Source organism: Schistocerca cancellata, chromosome 3 (assembly GCF_023864275.1).
Source record: "Schistocerca cancellata isolate TAMUIC-IGC-003103 chromosome 3, iqSchCanc2.1, whole genome shotgun sequence".
Lineage (NCBI taxonomy): Eukaryota > Metazoa > Arthropoda > Insecta > Orthoptera > Acrididae > Schistocerca > Schistocerca cancellata.
Window position 1 is genome coordinate 939,227,847 of NC_064628.1, and position 18,963 is coordinate 939,246,809.

At 46.4% G+C, this 18,963-nt stretch overlaps 1 non-coding gene across 1 annotated transcript; it reads left to right on the forward strand.

Moving 5' to 3' along the window:
* The first annotated feature begins 12,671 nt into the window (after positions 1–12,671).
* Trnas-gga (transfer RNA serine (anticodon GGA)) lies at positions 12,672–12,746 on the forward strand. Its single transcript has one exon. It is a non-coding gene; the product is annotated as a tRNA-Ser (tRNA).
* The last annotated feature ends 6,217 nt before the right edge of the window (positions 12,747–18,963 follow it).

Here is an 18,963-nt window from a genome sequence, read left to right on the forward strand (position 1 = left end):
TTGCGAGCTACAGAAATAAAAGAAAAAAAGCTTACATATAAATAAGCAGACAGATACGAAATTCGATCTGAAATTAGGAAACTACATAGAGCTACTTGGTCCTCATAACTGCTATGATACCGGTTTTAACGAAAAAACACATCAGCTATTAGTTGAAGACGAAAATATATACTTATAAGGCAGTTCTTCTTCGTCCAGTCCAGGGAATTTGCCCCTGCACTGCCGGTAGATGAAGAATGCTTCATGACGATTACAGAGAGGCAAACAATCACACAGCTGCAGACCAAGGCAAGGCAGAATGAGGGTGACTGCGGAAGGGGTGGGACTTATATAACATCGAGCTCCTCCCCCAGTTTTGGCGGCAGCCAATGCGATTGCAGGAACTCTGAGCAATTGTCTTTGAACCAGTGGCTTCTGCTGGGTGGTCCCCTTCTTAGAAGTGCCGGTAGAGTGCTGTCGAGATAAATTGCCATACTCCAGAAAAAACTGCAAGTTCCCATAGAGGAAGCAAATGCCTGCTTCACCTCCTGAGGAGGTCGAGGTTTCTTTGTGAGGAGGGAAATATCTTCTCCCTGGGAGGAGTCGGTATCGTCTTTCACAGCGGAATATTTTGTTATGTTTCAGACAAAGCTACAGTTTTCCTGGTATAGAGAGACCTGCAGACTTCTAGTGGGTGGTCTGGAAACCGTTGAGAGCATATGTCTTCTTAGAAGGAGCTAATAGATCGCTATCGCCTCTGGCAATGAGATAAATTGCAGTGTTTCAGACAAAGCTATGAGTTCCTCCAGCAGGGAGAGACCTGTCAGCTTTTACTGGGTGATTCTGGTTCCCTTATCCTTCTCAGAAAATAGATCACTATCATCCCTGATAGTTCCACACAAAGCTATGGGTCTAAGTTTTCTGGGTATGCTCGAAGACATGTCCACAAGTGCCACTGTGGGACATGTATTGGTAAGGCACCCCTTGGTCTTTCTGGGAGATACTGTATGCTTGTTTCCAACTAGGAGTCCAGCTAGGTCGTCAAGAGATATGAGGCATGTTTTGGATAATTAGTGAAAGGCAGTCATACACGGCAGAGGGAGCAAGGGACGAAAACACACACTCACACACACACACACACACACACACAAACTGGGTGGGACAATGTGGGCCGCGAGCAGGTAGCGAGAGAAAAGGCTCGAGCAGGTACCACGTTGGGGACAGGATGGACCAATACAAGAGTCTTGCGCAGCAGTTTTTTTCCCTGGCCACCAGGTGGCAGCGCTGCGCGGCAGCCGGCACGTGGAGGGGGAGCTTGCAGCCCAACAGTTCGCACACGCATTGCGATTTTCTGCAGTATCTTGGCGTGTTTTTAGATGATCTGTGGGCGAGTTTAAATGTGTTTTTGGGTATTTAGTACTGTATATCGTGATAAGTACGATTTTCTATGCATGCATTTAGAAGAAGAGGGCAACTTTTATGATATTTAGTTTTCTTTTTAACACTCCTCCTGTCTCTGCGGGCGCATACACCGCATGTTGGCGTGCACCCTGGAGCAGGTTTTCAGGCGTTTCCTAGCTCCCCGCGGTCCGAATGGCAGGGTACGGGTGGCACAGCCTCGCCTGTTGTTAGGCTCCCCACCTCGTCGCATACATCAACATAGGGTCGTCCCCACGGCGGGCGGAAGTCTTATGCCACAACCGTACGCCGATTTGCGGGAGAGGAATGTGGTGTCACCGCCAGGCACCACACTTGCTAGGTGGTAGCCTTTAAATCATACGTCGGGCCCGCGTGTCGCCACTATCAGCGATTGCAGACCGAGCGCCGCCACACGGCAGGTCTAGAGAGACTTCCTAGCACTCGCCCCAGTTGTACAACCGACTTTGCTAGCGATGGTTCACTGACAAAATACGCTCTCATTTGCCGAGACGATAGTTAGAATAGCCTTCAGCTACGTCATTTGCTACGACCTAGCAAGGCGCCATTACCAGTTATTATTGATACTGTGAATAATGTACCGTCAAGAGCGACGTTCACCATTAATGGATTAAAGTTAAGTGTCCCACCAGCTACGTCCGTTTTTTCTAAATTCTAATTTCCTTGTCCTGTTCCAGACCTCACGCCAGCCTGCGTGAGCAAAAACGCGTGCCTTTCGGCTTCCTCTAGTAACACGGTGTTAACTCTCCTGCTAACCACAACATTGGCGACGAGGCAAAACCATGTTCTTAACAATACTGCCCTGATTTACTTGTGTAATGTCTTCGCCACCATCTCCAGATGTACTGACCGGATTTTATCGCTTACAGAATCAGCAGACGCAGGCATTACTGGGTGCCCTTGGACAGCTCGTCCAGGGTCAACGTGCAATGCACGCGGCAGCGCCGCTCCACCGCTAACGCAGCCACAACACGCAGTTGCACCAACTTTTCGTCCTTTTGATGCTGCACTGGAAAGCTGGACGGAGTGGTCACGCCAATTTAGATTCCATCTCGCCGCCTACAGAACTCAAGGTAACGAGCGGCAGCCGTTTTTGTTGTCTTCGGTCAACGTCCAAACGTACCGTGTGATAGTCAAATTATTTCCCCGACGCGAAGTAGCAATTCTGTCCTACGACGAAATTTTGTCTGCATTAGATGCATATTTCAAAGACTCAGTCAATGTAGTTGCCAAACGGTATACCTTCTTTCGTACAAAACGTACGGCAGGTCAGACTAATCGGGAGTGGGTTGCAACCTTGCAAGGCCTTACTAGGGATTGTGCTTTTGAGTGTCAATGTGGACTCCCTCATTCAGATACTATGGTATGCGATGCAAATGCACAGAACGTTTCTGATGTTCGTATAAGGGAACAGATTTTGAAACTAGTCAATCCCTCGCTTCAACAAGTGATGGACATATTGGATCGGCAGGACACACTTGACTTCGCTCAGGAATCATTTGAAACTTCGCCATCCGTGTGTCAGGTTAACGGGCCCGCCGGGCGAGCTGCACAGAACAGTAAACAGCCCTCGCGCCTAGCCAGGCCGCTGCCGCCAGGCTCTCAGCCACGTGTACCGCGCCGCAAGCAAATGCAGTGCTAAAATCATGCCCGCGGTGTGCTACTAGACATTCGCGTGAGAATTGCCCGTCACGCCAAGCTATTTGCTTTTACTGTAATAAAAAAGGACATGTTCAAAGTGTTTGCCAGAAAAAGCTCAGATCGGAAGCTCAAAATCATTCCAGGCCCTTTGCTTCGCACCAGAATCGGAATCGAACCCAGGATACTCAGGCTCGTGAATCTTCGCCCATGGAAATTCGTGTAGTTCATTCCACTCCGCCCAGTGCTTCTCTCTCTAACAGTGACTGTGTTCATCCCACAAATAGTGTGCGTCAACATCGCCAGAACTCCCGTCCAGTCGCAAGTGATTTTGTACCAGTGTCAGTTCACGTTGCACGAGACAGTCGCTCTTGTCGTCAGCAGGGCAATAAACGTTTTGTGGATTTGGACATTAACGGCAAAGTGATACCATTCCAGCTCGATACTGGGGCTGCAGTTTCACTGAACAATCAAGACACTTACAAACTGCTGGGAACACCTCCGTTGCGTGCCGCAACTGTTAAGTTAACTAGCTATTCAGGTCAAGCGATCCCTGTGTTAGGCCAGTGCAGCCTTCTAACAACATACAAGGGACATACAAAACTTGTGTCATTTTACGTCCTTCGTTCTTCTTCTGCAGTGAACTTGTTTGGTTTCGATTTATTTCAGTTGCTTAACTTGTCTATAGTAAATCAGGTCCTATCAGTGAACCAGACTGTGCCTTCCGACAGTGTTTCTCGCCCATGTGAATAATTTGAAGACATTTTGCACCGGGCCTCGATTGCGATAAGAACTATAAAGCACATTTGGAACTGAAAGTAAACACGCAACCAATTTTTCAGAGCGCGCTATGTTCCCCACGCATTCCGTGATGAGGTCGCAAAAACATTACACGATTCGGAATCACAAGGTGTAATTGAACGTGTGCAGGCTTCTCTCTGGGCATCACCCTCAGTAATTTTGCCAAAACCTTCGGGAAAATTGAGACTTTGTGTGGACTTCAAGGCAACAGTGAATCCACAACTAGTGATTGCAACTTTTCCTTTACCCCGCCCGGAAGATCTTTTTGACAAACTGTGCCCGGGTAAATATTTTTCGAAGTTGGACCTAGCGGATGCGTACCTTCAAATACCGGTGGACGAAGAATCCCAGCGCGTTTTGGTGGTTAACACGCATCTTGGTTTGTATCGATTCAAACGACTGCCATTCAGGTGTGCATCCGCCCCTGCATTGTTTCAGCAATATCTACAAACTGTTCGTGCATCAGTCCCTACTGCAGCAAACTATCTGGACGATTTTGTGATCTCCGGAAAGACAGAAGAAGAACATTTAGCCAATCTCAGAACATTATTTCAGGTCTTGCGATAAAATGGTCTTCGCTTGCGGAAGGACAAATGTGTGTTTTTTGCTCGTGACTTACCCTATCTGGGACATGTACTCAATGCCCAAGGCATACATCCCAGTCCAGAGCACCTCCGTGCCATACAAGACATGCCGTCGCCGCGGAATTTGAAGCAGCTACAGAGTGTGCTGGGAAAAAGAAATTACTATAACAAATATACCCAACACGCCTCTTCCATTTCAGTTCCGCTTCATCGCTTACGCCGTCAAGGTGTTCCGTTCGTCTGGACGACGGCATGCGAACGCGCCTTTCGCCAGTTGAAATCGGCGTTGCTTTCCAATACTTGCCTTACGCCATTCGATCCCCAGAAGCCCCTTTTGTTGATGGTGGATGCATCGGATTTCGGGATCGGTGCTGTGCTTGCGCACAAAGAAGGATCGCACGATCGCCCTATTGCCTTTGCGTCCAAATTGCTCTCGTCTGCGCAAAGAAATTGTTCACAGATCGAGAAAGAAGCATTGGCTCTCGTATTTGGTGTTAAAAAGTTTCATGATATCTTGTATGGTCGTCAATTTTCCATAATCACAGGCCACAAACCTTTGACATCGCTTTTTCATCTGACCAAGCCTGTACGTCCACGTACAGCGCAGAAATTCATTCGCTGGTCTATTTTCCTCTCACAGTACCGGTACGATATCTTGTATCGGTCCACTGCTAAGCACGGAAACGCCAATGCGTTGTCCCGTTTTCCTGTTGCTGAGGATAGAGCATTCGATTCCTCCGAACTTGCTTGCATGTTCATTGATTCGGAAACTGATGACGTGGTCGAATCGTTTCCGATTGATTTTCGTCGTGTAGCTACAGCCACAACTGCCGACCCTGTCCTAGCTACCGTTCTGCGTTTTGTTGCTACGCAATGGCCCTTGTCAAAGCCACGGATCGGGGATCTGTTGGTTCGCCGATTTTTTGCTCACTAGGAGAGACTTTTTGTACGACGTGGTATTTTGCTGTTGCGTTCTGATAATGATCAGTCCAGGGTCGTGGTCCCACGTTCGTTACAGTCCTCTGTCTTACAGCTTCTCCACCAACGACATTGGGGTATAGTGAGAACGAAACAACTTGCTCGTCAGCACTGTACTTGGTTCGGAATCGATGCCGCGATTACGAATATATGCTCTTCTTGCATGGTGTGTGCCGAACAACAATCAGCACCACTGCGGAAATTCTTTGCATGGCAAAAAGCCACTTCCCCTTGGCAACGCTTACACATCGATTTTGCTTGTCCATTCTGGAATGTTCGATGGTTGGTTGTGGTAGATTCATTCAGTAATTTTCCTTTTGTTGTCCAGATGTCTTCCACGACGTCATCTGCCACCATCCAAGCGTTATCTGCTATCTTCTGCATTGAAAGTCTTCCAGAGACTATTGTTTCCGACAATGGCCCACAATTCATGTCCGCAGAATTTCAGTCATTCTGCAAGGCCTATGGTATTCAACATCTGACGTCCGCGCCGTTTTCGCCACAGTCAAACGGTGCCGCTGAACGATTGGTCAGGACTTTCAAGTCACAGATGTTGAAGTTGAAAGAGTCGCATTCTCGGGAGGACGCGTTATAGCTCTTTTTGTCCTCGTATCACTCTCAGCCCCGAGTTGCTCCACGGTCGCCCTCATCGAACCTTGATGTCTTTGTTCCATCCGCCGCATCAGGTTCCTGTGCAGCGGCAGACACCGGCTTTTGCCCCAGGCGACGTTGTCTACTACCGCCACTATCGAGGTTCACGGCGTTGGCTCGAAGGGCACATTCTTCGCTGCCTCGGCCACGCTATGTATCTGGTTTTGGGGCCTCTGGTGAGGTGCGTCGGCATCTCAATCAGCTGCGCATCTGTCGTTGCACGGGATCTGCCGCTCCCCGTCTGCTTTCAGCGACGGTGCCGTCCGGTCAGCGCCCTGGGGACTCATCTACTGGCTCGCCTCGGCCCCAGGTGTTACCGACGCTGCCTTCCATACTGCCCCATGGCGACGCGCCGCCGCCGCCGCCGACCCTGCCGCCACCTGTTCTCTCGCCGGCGACGCCCGCAGTGGACGCGTCGCTGGAACCGCCGGGCGCCTCCCTGGGTCATGCGCCGACGATCGCTTCCCGTGACCAGTTGTCCTCCGACATGGAACTCTTGCCCACTCTGGACCGTATGTCGTTTTCGTCCGTCGGGTGCCCCGGCCCGATGGAGGTCGACCCTTCGGCCCCTCCTGTCTCTCTGCAGGCGCATACACCGCATGTTGGCGTGCACGCTGGAGCAGGTTTTCAGGCGTTTCCTAGCTCCCCGTACAGTGATATACAGTAATATACAGTGTTAAGTATTCCACCAGCTACGTCCGTTTTTTCTAAATTCTAATTTCCTTGTCCTGTTCCAGACCTCACGCCAGCCTGCGTGAGCTAAAACGCGTGCCTTTCGGCTTCCTCTAGTAACACAACTTTCCCACTAGAGCGCGCCCCACTAAGCACAACAGCGCAGGCGCAGCGCTCGTCTGTCTCCGCACTACGAGATGGCGCTGCCTTAGAGACGGACCAAATTCTGCTTCCGCCGATCTGCGTATTAATATGTAACGCAGCCAATGAGATTGCTGCTAACGTAGAACCTTTACTCCTCGCGGATCACACTCGCACAGTGATACCTGAATGCTCAGGGTATTATAACGAGTGTACAGACCTCTGATTAGTCAGACTGCATCAGTCTACATTAGTCTGTAGTCAAGTTTCAGTCTGCGCCTAATAAGATTACCATATTCCTGTACATAGCCATGAAGAGAAATGTATAGACACTTTGTCAAGTATCAAGACCAAAGGAACTTCAGATTGTCAATTGTAAACAGCATCCAGAATCAAGTTACGTAGTATCTATGATTTTTATTATTTTAATAAATGTGTTGTGTCCCATCGCTCGTGCACCGACTACAACACCACGTTCAAACTCGCTTATACCTTGATAATCTGCCATTGTAGGTGTTGTGGTCGGCAGGAGAGCCAAGACCGTGTTACTAGAGGAAGCCGAAAGGCACGCGTTTTAGCTCACACAGGCTGGCGTGAGGTCTGGAACAGGACAAGGAAATTAGAATTTAGAAAAAACGGACGTAGCTGGTGGAATACTTAACTTTAATCCATTAATGGTGAACGTTGCTCTTGACGGTACATTATTCACAGTATCAATAGTAACTGGTAATGGCGCCTTGCTAGGTCGTAGCAAATAACGTAGCTGAAGGCTATGCTAACTATCGTCTCGGCAAATGAGAGCGTATTTTGTCAGTGAACCATCGCTAGCAAAGTCGGTTGTACAACTGGGGCGAGTGCTAGGAAGTCTCTCTAGACCTGCCGTGTGACGGCGCTCGGTCTGCCATCACTGACAGTGGCGACACGCGGGCCCGACGTATACTAACGGACCGCGGCCGATTTAAAGGCTACCACCTAGCAAGTGTGGTGCCTGGCGGTGACACCACATTCCTCCCCCGCAAATCGGAGTACGGTTGTGGCATAAGGCTTTCGCCCGCCGTGAGGACGACCTCATGTTGACGTATGCGACGAGGTGGGGAGCCTAACAACAGGCGAGGCTGTGCCACCCGCACCCTGCCATTCGGACCACGGACTAACGTAGCTCGTCATTCGATAGAACTCCTGGAGGGCTTTAAAATATGACGCAATGTACTGACAAACACTGTTGGTATGACTATGAATTACATTGCGTCGAAGTAAAATAGGAAATAAACAATTACCACTGTTCTTTATTGCAAAAAAGCGGTTCGTGATAATGATACAAACACCTTTCCTTGTTATCGCCCGAATTAGGAGGCTTATTGCTTGTTTGGTTTAATTAATTAATAGAATATGAAGCAATTGGTATAAAGAATGCTTTTCAAAACTTTCTATAAAAGAAAGTCTGCTATCAAGACATTGATTTTGTTCTATTACTTTATTTATGACTGAACGTTTCTAAAACTGAAGACACTTGTCCATGCTCTGCACTGCAGTCGAGCTTTGGCAACGTCGTTCTCTGTTCATTGGCTGACTGTGTTCTGTGACGTCAGATGCGCAGAACGAACCTAAACTCGGCCGCCGTCGTAAATGACGCGCACTTTAGGTGCGGCTGCAGCATTGGCGCGGACGTCACGAAGTAGAGTATTTAAGTGCTCGTTGACTTTGCGGTAGCATCTCCGTTTGTATGTCACACCGAAACATCTGGAACGGAGGCAATGGCTGGTTGTCGTAATCGGCAGTGGGACTGCCTGTGAAGGTTCTGGCATCGGCACGATGAGGGCTCACGGCTGCCGGGGCGGGGGGGGGGGGGGGGGGGGGGTGGCGGCTTCCGCCGGTGGTGTAGTTCCGCCGACTCTGGCTGCCGCCCGATTACACCTCCGGCTCCGTCTTCTGCTCCAAGTTCTGCTGTAGTTTCACTCCCTTACCATAACTGTTGTTCACAATCTCAATTCATGCAGCACACACTGAGGAGCCACAGGAACTGGTGCACCTGCCTAACATCGTGTAGGGCCCCCGCGAACATGCAAGAAGTGCCACAACACGACGTGGCGTAGACTCGATTAATGTCTGAAGTAGTGCTGGAGGGAATCACACCATGAATCCTGCAGGACAGTCCGTGAATCCGTAAGAGTGCGAGGGGGTGGAGATCTCTTCTGAAAAGCACGTTGGAAGGCATCCCAGATATGCTCAATAATGATCATATCTGGGGAGTCTGGTGGCTAGCGGAAGTGTTTAAACTCGAAAGAGTGCTCCTTGAGCCACTGTGGGGTGTCGCATTGTCCTGCTGGTATGGTCCAAGTCCGTCGGAATGCACAATGGACATGAATGGATGCAGGTGACCAGACAGTATGCTTACGTACGTGTCCGTTCCATAAAATTTGAAACGTGACTCTGTGGTGTTTCAAAAGTCTAATCAGGAAACATAGCTTTTCTATACCGCTTGAGCGACGCCAGGTTGTTGTTGTTGTTGTTGTGGTCTTCAGTCCTGAGACTGGTTTGATGCAGCTCTCCATGCTACTCTATCCTGAGCAAGCTGCTTCATCTCCCAATACCTACTGCAACCTACATCCTTCTGAATCTGCTTAGTGTATTCATCTCTTGGTCTCCCCCTACGATTTTTACCCTCCACGCTGCCCTCCAATACTAAATTGGTGATCCCTTGATGCCTCAGAACATGTCCTACCAACCGACCCCTTCTTCTGGTCAAGTTGTGCCACAAACTTCTCTTCTCCCCAATCCTATTCAATACTTCCTCATTAGTTATGTGATCTACCCATCTAATCTTCAGCATTCTTCTGCATCACCACATTTCGAAAGCTTCTATTCTCTTCTTGTCCAAACTATTTACCGTCCATGTTTCACTTCCATACAAGGCTACACTCCATACAAATACTTTCAGAAATGACTTCCTGACACTTAAATCTATACTCGATGTTAACAAATTTCTCTTCTTCAGAAACGCTTTCCTTGCCATTGCCAGTCTACATTTTGTATCCTCTCTACTTCGACCATCATCAGTTATTTTGCTCCCCAAATAGCAAAACTCCTTTACTACTTTAAGTGTCTCATTTCCTAATCTAATTCCCTCAGCATCACCCGACTTAATTCTGTTACATTCCATTATCCTCGTTTTGCTTTTCTTGATGTTCATCTTATATCCTCCATTCAAGACACTGTCCATTCCATTCAACTGCTCTTCCAAGTCCTTTGCTGTCTCTGACAGAATTACAATGTCATCGGCGAACCTCAAAGTTTTTATTTCTTCTCCATGGATTTTAATACCTACTCCGAATTTTTCTTTTGTTTCCTTTACTGCTTGCTCAATATACAGATTGAATAGCATCGGGGAGAGGCTACAACCCTGTCTTACTCCCTTCCCAACCACTGCTTCCCTTTCATGCCCCTCGACACTTATAACTGCCATCTGGTTTCTGTACAAATTGTAAATAGCTTTTCGCTCCCTGTATTTTACCCCTGCCACCTTTAGAATTTGAAAGAGAGTATTCCAGTCAACATTGTCAAAAGCTTTCTCTAAGTCTACAAATGCGACGCCAGGTAAGAAATGTTAATATATATATTTATTTATCTGTAGTATGTTAAGTGGAGACTTGTTATTTAAAAAGATTTTGTTTCTTTTCTTTCATGTAGAGCGTGGCAGCAAGACGATCCAGTGGGGACTCCAGACGCGGCGGACGACGAGAGCTAACCACTACTGCATCGTAGTCGACGGCCGGCGGCTGGAAGCACCGTTGAAACATCATCCTGACCATTATTAAAATATGTTTTATGTTGGTTTTTTTTATAAAATGAAAAGGAGTTCAATGTTGATTGGGAAGGATAAAGTTTGTAATTGGATGTCAGTTGGTTATCAACTGTTAAACTTCGAGTTGGAAGTTGGAACAGTCAGTTGACTTTGTTGTTACGACATGCATCGTAAATATTACTTATGTGTGAGATTGGCAAGTTTTATTAAAATTCAGACTTGTTGAAGAGGTTCTGGCAGGGTTTTGTCGAGAGTGTGGACGATCTTCAACGGTTGACTGGTTTGAAGTTTTATTGGTGTGAGGTCCACACGTATTCATATTTTGAAAATAATCAAAAATGGTTCAAATGGCTCTGAGCACTATGGGACTTAACTTCTCAGGTCATCAGTCCCCTAGAACTTAGAACTACTTAAACCTAACTAACCTAAGGAAACTTCTCAGGTCATCAGTCCCCTAGAACTTAGAACTACTTAAACCTAACTAACCTAAGGACATCACACACATCCATGCCCGAGGCAGGATTCGAACCTGCGAGCGTAGCGGTCGCGCGGTTCCAGACTGTAGCGCCTAGAACCGCAGGGCCACTCCGGCCGGCGAAAATAATCGATACTGTGAAGTGTGTTAGGATTCTGTTTTGAAACTTTATCGGCGATTGTGGTCGGGAGGATCGGTTTTACAGTGGAATATTTCGTTGAATGAGAACAGGATTGATTCTTTAGTGACATTAATTAATAATTTAAGGAAAAATCAGGAGAATTTCAATTAATTCTGGCAAAGATATCAAGGAGTGTCAGACCGCACAACGAATATATAGAAACTCTGTGACTTTGTTGAACTGTCAAAAAAAAGTTTTACGACAAAACTTGTCTACAACAGGGACTGGTGAATTTTGCTGCGTCTATCCTTATCTTCTAGGTTGAATCTGCTACAGCTTAATGTTTTTCTTTATGTATTTTTCAAATAACCGGGAAAAGAACTTATAATTTGATCTGCGGCGGACCTTCGATATTGGGTACACGGTTAGGCTGTTGTGAAGCCTGTTGGTTTGCAGATCGCCTTTCTTTCCCCTGCTGCAGACATCGTTGCTGAGTTGCTGCGACAGGATCGTCGGTTCAGCGCAACTCGTCCTACTAAGCAACATGTTCCCAGTCATCAACAGTACAATATCGGTGTTGACGGGCCCAAGCGAGGGGTAAAGTTCTGTGCCGTGCAGTCACCAAGGGTACACGAGAGGACCTTCGTCTCCGAAAACCCATATCGCTGAATTTTCGTTGAGTGGTTCGCATGCTGACACTTGTAAATGGCCGTGCACTGAAATCTGCAGCAGTTTGTAGAAGGGTTGCACTTTTGTCACGCTGAACGATTCCCTTCACTCGTCGTTGATCCTGTTCTCGCAGCATCTTTTTCCGGCCGCAGCGATGTCGGAGATTTGATGTTTTATCGGATTCGTGATATTCACGGTACACTCGTGAAATAGCCGTAAGGGAAAATCCCCACTTCATCACTAACTCGGAGATCCTGTGTCCCATAGCTCGTGTGCCGACTTTAACACCACGTTCAAACTAACTTAAATCGTGACCAGAATGAGATTTTCACTCTGCAGCGGAGTGTGCGCTGATATGAAACTTCCTGGCAGATTAAAACTGTGTGCCCGACCGAGACTCGAACTCGGGACCTTTGCCTTTCGCGGGCAAGTGCTCTACCAACTGAGCTACCGAAGCACGACTCACGTCCGGTACTCACAGCTTTACTTCTGCCAGTACCTCGTCTCCTACCTTCCAAACTTTACAGAAGCTCTCCTGCGAACCTTGCAGAGTGAAAATCTCATTCTGGAAACATCCCCCAGGCTGTGGCTAAGCCATGTCTCCGCAATATCCTTTCTTTCAGGAGTGCTAGTTCTGCAAGGTTCGCAGGAGAGCTTCTGTAAAGTTTGGAACGTAGGAGACGAGGCTTTGAGTACCGAGCTTTGAGTACCGGACGTGAGTCGTGCTTCGGTAGCTCAGTTGGTAGAGCACTTGCCCGGGAAAGGCAAAGGTCCCGAGTTCGAGTCTCGGTCGGGCACACAGTTTTAATCTGCCAGGAACTTAAATCGTGATAACCTGCTATTATAGCAGCAGTAACCGATCTAACAACTGCGCCAGACACTTGTTGTCTTATATAGGCTTCGCTGACGGCGGCCCCGTATTCTGGCTGTAAACATATCACTGTATTTGAATATGCGTGCCTATACCGTTTCTTTGGCACTTCAGTGTAATGGTGCAAAAAATTCTGCCAAACTCTCCCAAATACCCGTGTTCTCAGTTGTGGAATAACGCTGGGGATAATACTGTAGCAAAGAATTCCTCTTAAGTTTGCTCTGAGTTTTCATAAGACAACGACTTCATGTAAATGCACAACAGATCTCCACCTGGGACTCATGCCGGTCGGTTGCCTGCTGCTGCTCAATGAGGCACCACCAACATGTAGCAGAATCGTAAGCAGTACAGAAATTACTGCCTTACATTCAATGCTCATTCAAAAGCTCGTATTACCTGACATGTTTATTTACAGCTACACTACTGGCCATTAAAATTGCTACACCAAGAAGGAATGCAGATGATAAACGTGTATTCATTGGACAAATATATTATACTAGAACTGAGATGTGATTACATTTTCACGCAATTTGGGTGCATAGATCCTGACAAATCAGTACCCAGAACAACCACCTCTGGAAGTAATAACGGCCTTGATACGCATGAGCATTAAGCCAAACAGAACTTGGATGGCGTGTACAGGTACAGCTGCCCATGCAGCTCCAACACGATACCACAGTTCATCAAGAGTAGTGACTGGCGTATCGTGACGAGCCAGTTGCTCGGCCACCATTCTCCAGACGTTTTCAGTTGGTGAGAGATCTGGAGAATGTGTTGGCCAGGGCAGCAGTCGAACATTTTCTGTATCCAGAAAGGCCCGTACAGGACCTGCAACATACGGTCGTGCATTATCCTACTGAAATGTAGGGTTTCCCAGGGATCGAATGAAGGGTAGAGCCAAGGGTCGTAAAACATCTGATATGTAACGCCCACTGCTCAAAGTGCCGTCAATGCGAACAAGACGTGACCGAGAAGTGTAACCAAAGGCACCCCATACCATCTCGCTGGGTGATACGCCAGTATGGCGATGACGAATACACGATTCCAATGTGCGTTGACCGCGATGTCGCCAAACACGGATGCGACCATCATGATGCTGTAAACAGAACCTGGATTCATTCGAAAAAATGACGTTTTGCCATTCGTGTACCCAGGTTCGTCGTTCAGCACACCATCGCTGGCGCTTCTGTCTGTGATGCAGCGTCAAGGGTAACCGCAGCCATGGTCTCCGAGCTGATAGTCCATGCTGCTGCAAACGTCGTCGAACTGTTCGTGCAGATGGTTGTTGTCTTGCAAACGTCCCCATCTGTTGACTCAGGGATCAAGACGTGGCTGCACGATCCGTTACAGCCATGCGGATAAGATGGCTGTCATCTCGACTGCTAGTGATACGAGGCCGTTGGGATCCAGCACGGTGTTCCGTATTACCCTCCTGAACCCACCGATTCCATATTCTGCTAACAGTCATTGGATCTCGACCAACGCGAGCAGCAATGTCGCGATACGATGAACCGCAATCGCAATAGGCTACAATCCGACCTTTATCAAAGTCGGAAACGTGATGGTACGCATTTCTCCTACTTACACGAGGCATCACAACAACGTTTCACCAGGCAACGCCGGTCAACTGCTGTTTGTGTATGAGAAATCGGTTGGAAACTTCCCTCATGTCAGCACGACGTAGGTATCGCCACCGGCGCCAACCTTGTGTGAATGCTCTGAAAAGCTAATCATTTGCATATCACAGCATCTTGTTCCTGTTTGTTAAATTTCGCGTCTGTAGCACGTCATCTTCGGGGTGTAGCAATTTTATTGTCCAGTAGTGTATTTCTTCCTTATCTCAACATACTGAGTTTAGGATTTCACAAAACGAGGAATAAGTTAAAATGGTATACATTGAAAGTATTATTTGTTTCAAGTAGGCATACACGACAAACGTGAACGATTAACAGTGTCACCAGTTGGACGAACTTTTCAAATGTAGTTAAAAGGTAACTTGTTTGGACTATTTAATTGATTGAGAATGTTGGCAAAATTTAGTGTACTAACAACATTTATTTTCCCAAACAAGAGATAAATTATACTAAGCAAGTCATAGATTGAATAAACAAGTATTGGTATGAAATTAAACAATTGTAATTGAAATGTAACAATTGTAATTTATTTTTATTTGTTGTACTAATTGATAATAAAAATTATACATTGTACACATTATTGTCTTTTATTTAATAAGGAATATTATACATTTGCAATAATGAAAAGATAGCTAAAGGATAAGGCTTTTTTATTGCATTTTTCAATTCATCATACTTTTTCCACCTAATAGTTCTCACACGAACATTGTTGAAATCTGGATGACTACATACAATTGGCTGAGAATTAGAAATTAACAGTAATGGAGTACGTCTTAAAATAGCGTCTCCTTTATATTTTACACGAATGTTGCATGCAATTCCTTCACAAACTTTTTTGAAATCTTCTATAGCACCTTCTTCTAAGAAAATTTCATTTCCAATGATTATACGCCTATTAACGGCGTCTTGAAGAGCAAATTGATTGGTCTTATTATTGCATCGGCCAATGTGGCCTACATTAAGTCCAAGTGAAATGAAACAATCAAAAAACCAATTTTTTCCAGAGTTTGGTGGGCCAATAATACAAAGAGTGTTTAATTTTTTATTTTGTACATAATTATTATCCTGCCATTGGTAAAGGCCCTGTCTATTAAACCATGATACCAAATTTAACAAAAATTTAGACACTTCATCTGTGTCATCATTAAATTGAAATAACAAAAGTTTATTTAGCCATGCAAGAGAATCTGCTAAAGTATAATAATATTCCCTATCATTTGTAGAATGGCTGTAAAATATACTGTCTTCTGAGCCAGAACATAAGAGATTCTCCAAACCTTTGAGTTCTAATTCATTTATAGTTTTTTTGTATAACTCTAGGCCCATGTCAAAAAAAACGCTTGAATTTAGGATCAATGAAATTAATGTAATAATGGTGTCCAGATGGTATTACACTGACTATATTTTCTGGTGGTATGCAATTGTATGACATTAATATGGAAAGTACCTTTTTTGCCGTCGTTTCAGGGTTGCACCTTTGGTAGTCAGAGATTGGCTTGCGCTTTGTATGAGGCTCTGGTGAGTTCTTGTTGCAACTGATCATAATAGAAGTACACTTCTATTCTCTACTGGGTGGATCCTGGTTGGCAAAGTAACTAGGTGATCAGTGAGTCAAGTACTATGGCCCTAAAAATGTGGATAACGCAAGCTGAATTGATCTGACACTGAGCAGACTTTGACTGATCAAATCTGCTGAAGTTTCTCTACATAGGTGCAGCTGAGAGCAAGTGGCAATTGAGATCTGCACGCCCTGACAATGCCGGAGCGGCAGTACGTTTCCCTGTTTACTTCGTGCGGCGACGTAACATGCAGCTGTCGAGATGGGTGCGGCGGAGGAGGTGAGACGTGGAGGCGGTTCCTGTGAATCATCGCGGCCACGAAAGAAATGCAAAAATCTCACCGTCTAGAGATCAAGCAGACTGAGCGCAAATTATTCTCCCCAAGAGCCCTGAAATCACAGTAGATTTCAGCGTGAGACACACCGGTTCGCTGATCGTACCATGGACCAATTTGGCTCACTTGTACGACAGAGCGCACAAGGATACCAAATGTCAAGACTGGTAAACCAAAAACGAATAAGTGTCCCATAGGCAAACGAGTAGTGTGAGACGTTTGAAGTCACACTGTCAGTACAGTAAGAACTGTAGGCTCCCCAGTCTAGAATACTCGCAAATGAAGTCAGTTTCAGGATAGGTCCCAAGTACCAACCATACATGCCAGAGCTTCGACCAGAAGTCCACTTACCAGGCAAAAGTCCCCCAGCCCAGTGCCTCGCACCTGTCCAGAAACAAATTCCTTTTTCCCGCAAAGTGCAGGAACGACATCGCCTTCATCCCGTCTTGAGCCAATCACGAGACTCTAGAAGCGCTGAATCTCCCCTCCCACACGACAGCACAACAAACGTATGTCGAACCAGGGCAAGAGTTAAGAAACCTACGTCTCTGAAAGAAGAAAAATCGACAATTACTGGCTTTTTTAAGTTTTCACAGAGGGGGAAGAGATGATTTTCTTTGAAGTCGTGTGTCTTCCCACAGCAACAAGCGAACAGATACAATTTCAAGGATCTTTATCTAAATCGCCTATGTCTTGAAGCTTGTTAGCCCTAGCTATGAGGTGTAGGAAATATTCTATCTCCAAACGGTTCTCAGATGCTGGATTTTTCTTATATAACAGAGGCAGCCGAGGGAAGTGGTTCACTGGCCTACTTGCACTATTGGCGAACACCAAAACATGTGAATTTTCATCAGACGTGGCTCTGCACATAATGCCCAGTTTACGACTCCACTGGATAGACGTGTTCCTTAAGACCGTCCCCCTGCCCAAGCTTCTGCTGGCGCTGTGGCAGGTGTCGTGGCACTGTTCTGCTGGAGCCCTGTCCCAATGAGGGGCTGAGCTGTCTGCCCTGCATGGCTGTGGGCCTGTCCGGCAAGATTTACTGAGGGATAGGCTCGCCGCCAATTGCTTTTAACTCCCAACAAGCTGTGTCTATGAGCTAAGAATCATAAAAATACCTCATGCTTTTAGTGACCTACCAGGCTCCATCAGCATCTGCTCAGGCTGTTAACTTTCTAGAGTCTCGTTCAAGGTGTGTCAGGTTGTAAGAAAATCTTTAATAATTTTCTGTACACGGAAAATAGGTGAGATAGTAACTTGTCCTCTTTCGTAGTCTAGAGAAGAATTTCGAGACCATAAAATGAGTGCTGCACAGTGTGAGGAAGCAACTCATGTTTATATCAAATAAGGGGAAAGGAATCTACGAAGCAAAATCCCATGTAAAGTAAAACTCAGAACCGTCGAAAAAATGTATTTATTAACCTCTAAACATACGAACCCTACGACTTTATACACTGAAGTGACGAAAGTCAGAGTATAGAGATATGCAGATATACACATGGCGATAGTATTGCGGACACAAGTTATAAGCGGGCAGTGCATTGGTGGAGCTGTCATTTGGACTCATGTGGAACATGTGGAAAGGTTTTCGACGTTATTATTGCCACACGACAGGTGTTGACACAGACTTTGAATTCGGAATGGTAGTTGGACCTTTATGCGTCGGACATTCCACTTGTGAAATCGTTATGGAATTCAATTTTCCAAGTTGAAGAGCAAGCCGAAAAAAAACTTTAGGCATTACCTCTCATCACGGACTACGCTGTGGTCGACGGGTTTCACTTAACAACCGAGAGCAGAATCAGTTGCCTAAAGTTGTCAGTGCTAACAGACAAGCAACATAGCGTGAAATAATCGCAGAAATCAATGTGGGGCGTACGACGAACGTATCCTTGCCGTCAATGGGCTATGGCAGCAGACGACCGATGCAAATGCCTTTGCTAGCAGCACGACATCTGTAGTTTTCCTTCTGCGCTTGTGACCGAATTGGTTGGGCCTTAGGCTACTGGAAATCCGTTGCCTGATCAGATGACTCCGGATTTCAGTTGGTAAGAACTGACGGTAGGATTCGAGTGTGGCGCAGATCCCACGAAGCCATCGACCCATGTTGTCAACAAAACACTGTGCAAGCTGGTGATGGCTGGTGATGTCTTCCAAACAACGACGGAATTTTTATGGGTGGTAGGACGCCACGTGACTGGACCACAGTTGACAGTGATTGGTCCAAAGAATATTCTAGACAATTCGAGCAAATGATTTGGCCACGCAGATCACCCGACATGAATTGCATGGGACATGACTGAGAGGTCAGTTCGTGCACAAAATATTGACCCGGCAACACTTTCGCAATTATGGCCGGCTACAGAGGAAGCATGGCTCATATTCTGCAGGGGATTTCCAACGAATTTTTGAGTCTATGCCACATCGAGTTGCAGCACTACACCAGGCAAAATGAGGTCCGCACTGCATTCTCGACTTTGAAGAGGACGTTCTTCATCACGTAGAAGAGAACCCGACACCGGTTCCGATCCCTTCGTCTTCGCTGTGTGCAGACCATGAAGAGTTAGATTTTTAAACGATTTGATACATTTCCCTGTACGAGTTCTATATCAAGTCT